Source organism: Asparagus officinalis, unplaced genomic scaffold, assembly GCF_001876935.1.
Source record: "Asparagus officinalis unplaced genomic scaffold, Aspof.V1 AsparagusV1_Un106, whole genome shotgun sequence".
NCBI classification, from domain to species: domain Eukaryota; kingdom Viridiplantae; phylum Streptophyta; class Magnoliopsida; order Asparagales; family Asparagaceae; genus Asparagus; species Asparagus officinalis.
In genome coordinates this window covers 408,617-416,746 of record NW_017972372.1, presented here as the reverse complement: position 1 = coordinate 416,746, position 8,130 = coordinate 408,617, and positions in this window count along the sequence as shown.

The window sequence follows — 8,130 nt, the reverse complement described above, 5'->3', positions numbered from 1 at the left end:
TCTTTTTGCATCAAATTTCCAACAAACAAAAGATGGCGACTCTGCTGGGGACAAGCTTCTCTGACGAAGAAGTGGTGGTGCAATCCGACGTTCATCTCACTGGAACGACCGTTGAAACTCTGATTATCGAGTTTGATCAAGCCAAGTACGAGGATGCCCTCTCCTCTGGATCCCTTAGCCCCAAGGCTATGCGCAAGATCCACAAAGTTTCCGAGGAGACTAAAGCTCCAGTTGTGGCCAACTCATCTAAAGACTATCTCCCATGGGGGTTGCACTGTTCATACAGTCCCCTCCCTAAAGGAGAAGAGTCGACTTCGGCACGACTCCAAAGCCGATCCTCCAATCAACGCGAACTCCGCGTTTATGAGCCTCAACATGAGCTCTGCAAAAGCCCAGCTAAACGCAACCCTCAGGTGTGCGTTTCCCAGATAGAACGTAGCCTTCAGAGGCACGTTTCAATGCCAAGACGCAGACCTCAAAACTGCGTTGATTTGGCAGAACGCAACTCTCAGGAGTGCGTTTCAGAACTCAAACGCAACTCTCAGGAGTACGTTCTATCATTTAAACGCAGACATCAAACCTGCGTTGAGCTGGCTGAACGCAACTCTCAAGAGTGCGTCCCAGAACCAAAACGCAACTCTCAGGAGTGCGTTTCACAAACTGAACGCAACTCTCAGGAGTGCGTTTTAGAATCCGAACGCAGATCGCAGGACTGCGTTTCACTAGCAAAACGCAGACTTTAGTCTTGCGTTAATCAAGCTAAACACGATCCTCGTGTTCCTTCTTTGGAACACGATGTGATTCGTCGTGTTCAAAATGATCAACATGGATTTAAAATTCATGTTTACCAAGAACCAGTCCCATCCTTTAACGGACAGGGGGTTCCATCTTTACCCTCACGCTCTGTGAGAGGTTCATCCCAAGTCTCTGACTTGCGGGAATTGCTGTCGATGTTCAACCGACCGACGAATGTCGTTTTGCTCAATAATCGACGACATCCTCACAGGAAGAAGACTTTAGAGGATAAATACCTTAGAGTCACTTCTAACATGGTTGGTAGAGGGAGATCATCAACCCCTAGTTCTGACGAGTCAGAGACAGATCGTTCTCCAAGCGTCAGAGAAATCACTAACGAGTTTGAAGGAATCTACCAACGTACTCGGACTCGAACAGGAGCCATTCCTCCTATCAACTATCGGGGTTTAGCCAGAGGAACTAATTCCGATGACGAACACTCAGCTATTGCGGAGTCCCAATCATCAAGCTCTTTCGTTGGGCATGAGAGCTTCGCCCACATGGCAGAACATCCTGAAGACCTTTCAAAGAGACTTGATGAACAGGAGGCCATGCTCAAATCTCAGCAGGAGGCCATCAATGAACTCATGGTTATGTTGACTCAAATCGTCGCAGACAAAGCCAAATCTCAGGAGACAGATTCGCCGCTTAGGCAAGAATCTTCCCGGAGAGGAAAAGCGTCTTCATCCCGACCTCACACAAGCAAAGGGAAGGGAAAAGTGGTTGATGATGCGGCTTCTGACCAAGAAGCCCACAGCCTGGAATCTTCCTCTGATGAAGGAAGAGAGACTGAGAATGAGCAGAATCTCCAGTCTGCCAAAATGGAAGAATTGGAAGCCCGCCTCAAAGCCATTGCTAACAGAAGCGAGCTCCAAGATGAGGGAGTTATCAGACCCTATCCTGCCGAATGGGATGCAGCCCCTTATCCTCCAAAGTTCGAGGTCCCGACGCTACAAATTTTTGACGGCACGGGATCACCGAACCAACATATTTATCATTTCAAGTCACAGACTAGAAATGTAATATCAAACGATGCCATACTGGTTCGATTGTTCATTGGCACCCTCAAGGGAATTGCCTTTGAATGGTTCAGGAAACTTCCTGCGGGCTGTATCCAAAAGTGGGCGGATCTAGAGAGACTCTTCCTGTCAAGATTCTTTGAAGAGGATACAGAAGTCTCCATTCATACCCTTCTCGCCACCAAGCAGAAAAAGAGGGAGTCCGTCAAAACCTTCGTCAAAAGGTTCCGAACCATGGCCCTCCGGTGTTCGTCAGGTATGACATAATCTACCTTGGTAGAGACCTGTCGACACAACTTGCAAACCGACCTCCTAGCCCGAATAGGAGTTGCAGAATGCCGTTCTTGGAGACAACTAATCTCTCAAGGCGAGCAGGCTCAAAAAATCATTGTCAGGATCAAAGCTGAAGAACAAAGTAGGCATGATCAGCCCGAGCAATCAGACCAAGCCCAATCATCTCCAGAGCAATCGGACCAAGTCCAATCTCCTCAGTCAGAAGGGGAAGATACTACGGCCACTGAAGCTAATCCTCTTCAGTAGGATGCCGGGCCTCCAACAACTATCACGTTAACAATTACCTCTGATAGTCAAACTCATCAGATAATGGCCTACCTGGTGATGTGATTCTATTCCGACTTCATGGATAGTGCCCCACTAGGTGATGTGCCTTGTCTACCTCTTTTTTATTCCCCTGCTAAGTCTTAATCAAGACTGGGGGTCGATTACTTGGAATCCATTGGATTAAGAGTAACGAATCTTTCACATCGTCAAGTTAACATTACACTTCTGACGATCATCATCCCCACAGAGTATGCATTCAATTTGCATCACTCCCAATTTGTCACGTTAACAATACACCTCTGACAAAACCCACTTATCAATCCTTGTCAATAGGATGATAAGTCTCCAAAGTTGCTCCGATCGCAACACAAATCCTGTCACGTTAACACTACACCTCTGACAAAAATCCACTTATCGACTCTCTCCAATAGAGCGATAAGTCTTCAAAATTGCTTCCATAGCAATATTTTTCTTGTAGTAACGAATCTTTCACATCGTCGAGTTAACATTACACTTCTGACGATCATCATCCCCACAGAGTATGCATTCAGTTTGCATCACTCCAAATTCTTGTCACGTTAACAATACACCTCTGACAAAACCCACTTATCAATCCTCGTCAATAGGATGATAAGTCCCCAAAGTTGCTCCAATTGCAACACAAATCCTGTCACGTTAACACTACACCTCTGACAAAATCAACTTATCGACTCTTTCCAATAGAGCGATAAGTTCTCAAAATTGCTTCCATAGCAATATCTTTCTTGTCACGTTAACACTACACCTCTGACAAAATCCACTTATCGACTCTCTTCAATAGAGCGATAGGTCCACAAACTCGTCAAGTTAACACCACACCTCTGACGACCAAATCAACTTATCGACTCTCTCCAATTGAGCGATAAGTTCTCAAAATTGCTTCCATAGCAATATCTTTCTTGTCACGTTAACACTACACCTCTGACAAAATCCGCTTATCGACTCTCTTCAATGGAGCGGTAGGTCCACAAACTCGTCAAGTTAACACCACACCTCTGACGACCAAATCAACTTATCGACTCTCTTCAATAGAGCGATAGGTCCGTAAAATACTGTTATGTTAACATAACACCTCTAACAGTCAACCCCCCAATGAACTTGTTAATTCTTTCGGTGTTTCAAGCTACACAGGAAGAAATGACACCAAAAATCCATGCCTTCACGCATGGGGGACTTTATCTCGATCCCTAATTAGAGATAAGTCTGCATCTAACACATGCTGCCGGGTAGCCTATTCCCGCAATAATAGCAAAGCCTACGTATTCAATATCGTAGCAGGTCGTTATTAATAACGCCAAAATCCATGCCTTACACGCATGGGGAATTTTATCCTGAATCCTAAGTAGGGATAAGTCAATGTCTAACACACGTTGCCGGTTAGTCTTTTACCGTGAAAAGGACATCAAAATCCATGCCTCACACGCATGGGGGACTTTATCTTGATCCCTAAATAGAGATAAGTCTACGCCTAACACGCGTTGCCGGTTAGTCTTTTACCGTGAAAAGGACATCAAAATCCATGCCTCACACGCATGGGGGACTTTATCTCGATCCCTAATAAGAGATAAGTCTACGCCTAACACGCGTTGCCGGTTAGTCTTTTCCCGTCAAAATGACAAAGTCTATGTATTCAAAATCATAGCATCAAGACTAAGAGAGTTCATTCTCTTAGCACAACGTTACATGTGGAACGGACCTAGATAATTCACATGCTAGCCCGACTCAAACGGTAGTCGGTAAAGGCTTATCAAATCCGTTGATGGCTGAGGGTTTGCCAAAAATCCTACGCACATTTGCAGGCCCATCAGCTTAATAGATGTGAGTCGAGACTTAAAACAGATGCGCCAAAGACAAGTCTCAAAGACTTAGTCAAAAATACACGGAAGCCACTTCCATGTCTTAAGTCAAAACGTTGACCCGCGATGCAAAAAACCAAACGCCGAGGTCACACCTGTGTTCCAAATTCAACATGCAACGGTGAAACCCGCATCTCAAGTTCAAAATGCAGGGTCCACCCCCACATTCCAGAAGCAGGATTATGGCACATACCTTCACACAGGTCCTGCATGGAAAATCCGTTCAACCAAGCTGCCTTCGAAGCGAGTGCAGAGAACAACTCCTTTGTGACAAGGAATCAACAGCTCCAAGATCAGAATTGAGATCCAAAGTATTCTGAAAATTCGTCCCAGTCAACCGCGAACTTTCGAAAACTTTGGAGGGGGTTCTGTAGGCTGTCTAAAAATCACAATAGATAGTTGATCCCCCATCAAACACCGATGATGGAAGTTACAACTTGACGACTTCCAGAAGGCTACAATTCGAAGATTTTCACATGTCAAAGAGTTAAAGCAAAGATTACAAAACGACAGTCTTTAGCAATACTCTGACAGAAAGGACAATCAACATCGGGAGTTACAATCTGACGACTCTCATATTTTATAACAGGCAAAGATCAATAAGCAATAGCCTTTGCAATGTTATAATGGACGAGGTTATAAGCCAACAATCTCTCTCAAACGCAGAAATTCACTTCTGCGTTTTTCAAGTTCAAAACGCACACAAGTGTGCGTTCCTTAGCAGACGTCAAACTCTGTAACGCAGAGTTAAATCACGAAAACGTACACTTAACGTGCGTTCTTCGACAGACTCGACTGCATCCCAAACTCTGAACGCAGAGTTGATCCTCAACGCACCAGTGACCTGTGCATTTCCAATTTCAGAACGCATGCAGCCTGTGCGTCTCAAATCTCCAACAGAGATTTAACTCTGCGTCCTAAGCCTTGGACGCAGAGTTAAAGCCCAAACGTGGCATGTGCGCCTGTGTTGCTTGAACTGCTGAACGCAGAGTTCAGCTCTGCGTTCTAACGCCGAACGCATGCGGCCTGTGCGTTTCAAACCTTTGACAAAGGTTTAACTCTGCGTCTCAGGCCTTAGACGCAGAGTTAAGGCCCAGAACGCCGTTTTTAGCGTTTGACTCGTTCAAGCACGCAATGAACAGTTCCAGGAACTGTTTTTCCCCACGATTTGAGGGATTTTCGCCCCACTTAAGAGCGGATTAAGGGGGTAGTTACCACCCTAAATCCCCTATAAATAGTGGGAAACTCAACTGAGTTTGGGGGCTTCTTTTTTGGGCAGCAAATAAGCGATCTGCGGCTAGCTTGGGGATCGAATTTTTTATCTCATCAACAGAGGGAGATTCGGTCAAGGGCTTTTTGGATCTGAGACTTGGCAGCAAAGGGGGAATTTCTTGGAGATCAGATCATTCTCCAACAGAGATCATCTCCAAGTTCGGCAACAGGAGCATTCTCTTGGCTTATAACCGACTTTCGGTTCAAATCAACTCTTTTTCAAGAGTTCAAACTCGTTCAGAGTTATCAACTCGGTCAGAGTTCAAAACTTGCTCTGCAAGTTCTTCTAAAACTCGTCAGAGTTATCAACTCGATCAGAGTTCAAAACTTGCTCTGCAAGTTCTTCTAAAACTCGTTCAGAGTTATTAACTCGTTAAGAGTTATTTTCAAACTTTCCACGCAAGTTCTCCACAACGTCAAATCGTGAGGAGAAGACATCGTTCCAGTGAATCAAGACGTTCGGATCGTTAACGGAGAGCAAACTCGACGCGAGCATTCGAGGGAGGCACTCCATCGCCACCGTGAAGAACCCAGAATTAAACAAAGGGGAGAATCAAATTCATTCTCCTCTCTTTTGTAATCGGAATCCAAATTGTAATTGATTTTGAGAGGAATACAAGTCAATTTTTCTTTCATTGTCTTTTTACTGCAAATTTTCCAACAAACAATGGTCTTTCACCCGAGCTCATCTAATACTCCTAAAGACAATAGATTCTTCTACAAGCCCTTCACATATCGCACATATTGAATGGTGTGTATTGTACCATCAAACATTTTGATTTTGATATCCAAGACATGATCATTGCATATGAATACAGATCCTCCTGAGATAGGTTCATATTTGTAAAATCATTCTCTCCGGGAGGTCATGTGCTAGGAGGCTATTGAATCTAGAAGTCAGACATCAATAAACCTCTTTCTGCCTTCATCAATGGTGATTGTTCCACTGTATAAAACTTTACCATTGTCCGATGTGCTGACAACGTATCCTTAAGATGTTAACGGCTCTAAAGATTTTTTGTCACCACTCTTCTTATTATGCCAACACTCCAATTTCACGTGCGTCCTTTTGCCATAGTTGTAGCATTTGATATTCTTTTTACTTTTTGATTTTGATCTACCATGGATATGACTCTCACAGAAGCCACATTTCGTTGATCTTCCTCTCGTCACCGATAAGTCCTCCACTTGTTGCGAACTTGCCTGCCTGTCTTCTTTATTTTTGCTGACTTTCTTCCTCTAGAATAGCGGCTGCAATGTTATCGAAGACTAGATTGTCTGTAAGGATGTTGTTTGTGAGATTGATGATGAGCTGATCATACGAGTCAGGTAGACTCTGAAGTAGAAGCTCTAGACGTTCATTCACACCGATTGCATGCCCCCAACATTGTGAGTTAGGAGAATAGTGTGTTTAGGGTGTTGATGTGGTCGGTCATTGATGTAGATTATGCCATCCTCGGAGTGTAAAGTCTCCTTTTTTAAGAAGATTTTGTTGTACAGAGATTTTGCCTCATATAGTTTCGTTAGAGTATCCCATATATCCTTTGTTGTCTTCTTCTCCTCTATGCTTAACAACATCCCATTTGCTAATGCAAGATGGAGATTAGCAATAGCATTTCCTTTAATCTCGTTCCACTTCTTATCATCTGTGATATCATCTGGCCTTGTACCGATGGCCGCTAGACAATTATTTTTTCTCAAGATAGCCTTTATCTTCAACTTCCACAGTGAGAAATTATTCCTGTTAAATTTCTCGATCTCGAACTTCGCCGCTATTACCTCTACCACGAACAATAACTTCTTACTATTTTACGTAAACAGTAATTGTATTTATGAACAATAATGATATTTGTAAATAGTATTGTACTTGTAAATAGTGTCGTATTTATAAACAATATCGTATGTAAATAGTGTCGTATTTATAAACAATATCATACTCATAAAAATAGTGCCCATTGCCTTCAAATGGTAAATGATAATCTAACTTATTTTTTGATGTGGAGGATCCACCTTTGGTGGCAGCCACAGAGCATAGAATAAGTAGATACACGCACCCTAAGTCAAGCTCTGATACAACTTGTTAGGACAAACTCGGGACCCAATAGAGCAAAGTCTCAGTGAATAGTAGAGCAGAAGTAATAAAGTGAACACATAAATTTACATGAAAAACCTCCCAAATGAATTTGAGGTAAAAATCACGGGCAAGGATAGAAGAATCCACTATGAGAAAAATTTAGAAGTTACAATCTCTCTTCTCAATGAGAAACTCTTTCTATTTCTATCTCTTTCTCTCTCCCTCTCTTTTTTTTCACTCTTAATTAGAGACACTGGAATAATCTAAACTTAACGCTGTGGAGAGCTATATATATGTATGTGGGTTTGTTGTAGGTGCGCAATGTTGCTACAGTGTTGTTACTGTAACATTTAGTGGGTCTGCGTGTATGTGTTTACTGTAGACACGGTAACTTTCCATCACTTTCGACACATTCAACACATCAAAGATTCCATCGCTAGGCCCTGAAAGAGGAAAATGGTGGGTGCCATCTGCATCCGATCAACTAGTGTGAACTATCCACCCCGAGACCCTT